General features: G+C 39.6%; 1 long non-coding RNA gene across 4 annotated transcripts in view; it reads right to left on the bottom strand.

Moving 5' to 3' along the window:
• Window positions 1–1,029: 1,029 nt before the first annotated feature.
• The window catches only part of LOC103456523 (uncharacterized), a 33,314-nt gene continuing 29,353 nt past the window's right edge, over window positions 1,030–4,990 (bottom strand). For all 4 annotated transcript variants that reach the window (XR_001776033.1, XR_532270.2, XR_532269.2 and 1 more), the window contains 2 exons: window positions 4,826–4,968; window positions 1,030–1,184 (listed from right to left, as the gene is read on the bottom strand). This is a non-coding gene — a long non-coding RNA (uncharacterized LOC103456523). The remainder of the gene's footprint in view (window positions 1,185–4,825; window positions 4,969–4,990) is intronic.

The raw sequence follows: 4,990 nt of genomic DNA, 5'->3' as shown, positions 1-4,990 counted from the left end.
AACTGGTTATTTTTACACTTTTACATCATCTTTTAATGTTATCCCCTCATCAAAAACATACCTGGAGTGGTGCTTTGATTCTTTCATGCATGTTTGAGGAATCCTTTAATCTCCCGTGGCAACTGTGTAAAGTGATCAGAGGGACCGAACGCCACCTTCGATGACCAAGCTCCTCCTGTGGAACTACGGTTTCCAATCCAGGCTTCCGCATTGCAGAACTCAGCTCCTCCAGACTGGCAGCAATAACAAGCAAAGACCTGGTAGGTTTGCATATCTGCTGAGCTCATTATACAAGTTACTTCTTCTGGTAAAAGTGCCGTTAAAGGGTTAATGGAGGAGCGATGTTTCAACGACTTCCTGAAGGTGGAGTTTCAGACGGAGCAAGAGTTTCTTCAAAAGAAAGAGGCCCAGTTTCAAGGTGCTAAGTTATGAAGTCGAATTTCTTTTACGTCATATTTGATATGTACAGCATGTTTTATAACAACTGAAGGTAACATAGTTTCTTGATTGTACTACAAAATGGCACCATGTGCCTGGAAAATACACACCACTGTCCCTTTAAGAAAACAAAACAATTCCATCTTTTTTTTTTCTTTTGTTTGCATAAATATTGATCCACATACTGTCCCTTAGCAAGTCTGAGATGTGCAGAATATTGCAATTCAAATTCAATGAGTCTACATATATATTCCAGATTTTATGTTTGTCCAATTCTAGGGTAGCCCTAATGCCAAAAAAGCATAAAGTCTCCCTTGTTGCTTCCGGTCTGTGTCGGGAAAAGAAAAAAAAAGTACTTTTTTTTTACTGGAATTATTTTCTTCATTGAGTTTATTGCGAGAAACTTTTACGATGTGTTTACTCCGGGGCTATTTCCCTCTCGCTACTCCGAGGAATTCATCCATTGGAGATTTTTAGGTGTGTTCAGTTAATTCTGTCACTTTTCTTGCCTCTTTTTTGAAAACCAGTCCTTGTGTAAAAATCTTATTCTAAGGACGAAAATACACAAATAATTGAAAAAGAGTTGCAAAGTGAAGTAAATTATTTTATTCATGTAGTTTATATGAACTTATCAGCATTACAAGAAACAAATCACGTAGAATTATTTGCCAAAATGAACAACAGAGACACGGAAACGATTTTGCAAAGATGAAATACTTTGATCCATTTCAGCTTGTGCTTCAGACCTGCAGAGAGGGAAAAAAAAAGAAATAGGAATGGTCAAGGTGAATTCAACAACAGATGTTAAATGAGACATTTCTTTCTGAAATCGATTTAATATTTAAATCCTCAAAACTGCAGCAATTTATGGACACAAATGCAGCTGCTGTGATAACATCTGGCTCAGACACAATGACAGTGAAAAGTTTAGAGTGAGCAGAGCGAGGACAGAAACAAAACACAAGTTAGACATGATACGAAACATGACTGTACCCTAACATACACAAACTATAAAAGTGCATGTCGCTGTTTAATTCTTCACCCCATCTTCACTCTTCTCTCCATCCAATTTACTCTTTCTTTTCCTTTCTTTTCTTTTTTTTTTTTTTTTTGCGAGACATCTTCTTCCCCCTCGCTACAAAGCCCAAGTCATGTTCAGAGCTTTTCTACATAAGTGTTTCATGTCACTCCTTTTCTTCTAAAACACACTTCTCTATTCCGTATGTTCCTGGTCTTATATTTGGGTTTGAGAGTGGATAGGTAACATTAAAGAGCTATCACTTTTCTCTCTGTGTCATTCCTGTACTTCATACACCATTTGATCTGAAGCCAGATACGGCTTTTTAGATGTAGACGTGGACACACACACACACACACTCACCCCCACACGCGCACACACATGCATTCACTCAAACACACGTTTGAGTGCAGTCGGTGCGCGCGCACACCGCCTGACTGACAGATAAACAATTTTAGGGGATCGCACACTCTCGAGCCTGCAAAAACATTCCTTTATTTTACAAGGCTTTTATTTTTGTGCCGTTCCTCTCAGCCAAACATCAAAAGCGAGAAGCATTTCTTTTCACATCACACACGAGCACATTACAATCCTATGCACTCTACAATGCCATTTTGAAATACCCCGCCCTCGACAACTTGTGGAATAAGTTGAAGGAACGGAGCATTCAAACAAAGCAAGAAAAAAAAAAGACATAAATACACAACAAATACCACCTACAGCCAATAAAATATGCATGGGAGAGTTCAGGTGCCTTTACTGTCAGAATTAATAAGACAACATAAAAACACAGTAAGTCTTTTCCACAGGTGTGTCTCTGTGTGGCTTCATATTCTGTTTCAGCCGTCTTCTATTTTCGCAGCTCGTTGTTTGTGAGTTTTAAAACGGAGCTAGCAGCTCAATTTTGCAAAGTCAAATGTACAACTCGTACATATTAGTCGGAGAGCAGAAAAAAGCCCCCCCAAAAATAGAAAAGATAGAAATCTGCAATTTCCGCAAAAAAAAAAAAAAAAAAAAGCTATCAAAAGGGCGTGCAGGAATTTTCTAAAATGAAAAGCTTTTACAATAGAAATTACTTAGAAAAATTGAGTACAAATTATGCGACCCTTGTGAACTATAAATATTCAAGAACAAAATGTTCTGGCTGTCAAAATTAAAGCACTTAGATTTTAGAGGCACAAAGCTTCTGATATATTAGATCCCAATAACTTTTTCCCTGTTCTCCTGCCTTTGTTCACTCTCTCTCTGATCTGTAATTGAAAAAGCATTCCGTTTTTATTTTGCTTTGCTATCCAAAGGCTAAATCCAAAACACCAGCCAAGAGGTTAGCCTGGTCACCTGGCACCCACAGGCGCTCTCTCTCTCTTTCTCTCTTTTTCCTTCTTTTTTTTTATCACACACACACACTCACCGACATCCCGATGTGCACACTCGCACACATACCTGACTGCTGTGCTTCAATAAACTGTAAATTCCTCCTCTGCACCCACCATACCCGAGCTAACCCTTTAAAAGTCACCCGCCTCCACCTTGTAATGCATGAACACACTCACCCAGACATGCACATACATACTTACGCACAATCGCGCACAACAGACAAGCCCGAACACACACAAAAAAACAATGTGGCTTAGTGGATGGTATCAAATTTAGTGGCCACGGGGATCTTGCTGGGGTCATAAATCTATATCCAACATGTGAGAAAATCTCTCCATGAATATCTGGAGACGCAGAGGGAGCGGGAGATGGAGAGACAGACAGCGGGATACAGGAGGAGACAGACACAAAGGAGAAAAAAAGAGGCAGAAAGCAAAGTGAGAGTCTTGCAGAAAAGCAGAGCCACAGACGGAAACGGCACGACCGGAACGCGACGGGCTTGAGCGAAACAAAGCAGGAAATATACAAACTCGCGCAAGATGGTGGCGAAAACCAGGCGACATTAGCCAGCAGAGAGCCAGGCAAGTGAAATGTGGACGGATACACAGAGCAAGAGTCACAGATATAGAGTCTGACAGTAATAGAGGAAGGCCGAAAGACAGAGCAGGAGACAGACAGACAGACAGACAGAGAGAGGGAGCGATACATGACCCTCTCACTCTAACAATGCCTCTTCATATGGTGCCCAGATTAGCAGGCGAACAGGAATCAAGAATGTGGAATGTGGGATTTTGGACCTGCAAACGACCGCTACTGTCTGTGCGTAGCACGACGGGCTGTGGCAGGGTGTCCCTGGCCTACATAAAACAAACTGACAATTTGTCTGCTGCGTATCAGTTTGTCGTCGTGTTGCTGTGAACAAAAGTGTTGGAACCTTGAGCTCGCCTGTGCCGGACGCATGCGGTATTATCCCAGAATAATCTTTGGAGTTTGAGGTTCAGCCAGATTAGTAGAGCAAGTTTCTGCCCTTTTTATGGAGAGAAATTGAATTTTACAAATCCATCTTTCCCACATCCCCTGTCATGTGTTGGGTGTAGTGCGACTGTGTCCTGGTCATCAAACTCTGTACAGGGAGGCAGCAGATCTTACTTTAAAATCACTCAGCGACACCTGATATGATGTAAAGTGGAATAAATAACTGCAATGTAAAACCACTCAAGCATGACTTTCTTAAAATTCCCTATTTAAAATTGATCTTAGATTAGATTTCTGATTTATTTTGCAACAATAACCACCAATGAAGTAATAATTTTTCAGAGAAATTGACATTTTTATTTTGTTTGTTTTTGGCAGTTTTTGTTAAAAACAATTATCTGAGACATGACTCATGTGTAATTTTTAATAAATGCACAATACTGGGATGTGAGTGTTTAATGTAGATGCTATTTTTTCCTTCCGCAACTGTGCTACAAAAGTGGAGCTCGCTTAAATACGGTATTGATATAGAAATAATTGATCATATGTTAGAGAATTTTAAAAAGTTGAGATAAAAATGCAACAGGTGAAATTAAATTCATTTCTAACTTTCTCTGTTTATTTATATGGAAACCGATCAGATTAAGTTGTTGTGCAAGAAAGCTCTGAAAGGGGAACAACATTATATTTTATTTATAAATAGTGGAAACACAACCAAGAAAAACAGAAAGAAAGAACAGAAAAAGTGAAACAATAAAATTAATATGAAGCTTTTATATTTTCTTTTTAAAAGGCATTACTATTTTTGGTAATGCACATTTCTGCACTCTTTATGATTTATATTTGTTGACTTTGCAGAAAAGCTTCTGTTTAGTAAATTTCTCAAAATTCAGATCACGTAAGGAACTTGTTCAAAAAGTTTCCCTTCTAAACAGAAAGGGTCATGTTCACACACACACGCACACACACATACAGCCTATAGCCACCGTCACTCTCTGAAATGAAGCTAACACTCACACACATATGCACTGCAGCCACTAACACAGGAGACAGTTGTTGTCGGTCGCCCCGATGACTGTCATGGCTGTCAGGCCAAATCCCACGAATTACGGCTGTTCCAGATGTAAGATATTTCTAAGCTGCCTCCAACGGCCTGCGGTCTATAGTGAGAAAAACAGAGGG

This window comes from Poecilia reticulata, linkage group LG20 (genome assembly GCF_000633615.1).
Source record: "Poecilia reticulata strain Guanapo linkage group LG20, Guppy_female_1.0+MT, whole genome shotgun sequence".
NCBI lineage: Eukaryota > Metazoa > Chordata > Actinopteri > Cyprinodontiformes > Poeciliidae > Poecilia > Poecilia reticulata.
Note: the sequence above shows the minus strand (reverse complement) of the source record. Positions and strands in the feature narration are given on the sequence as shown.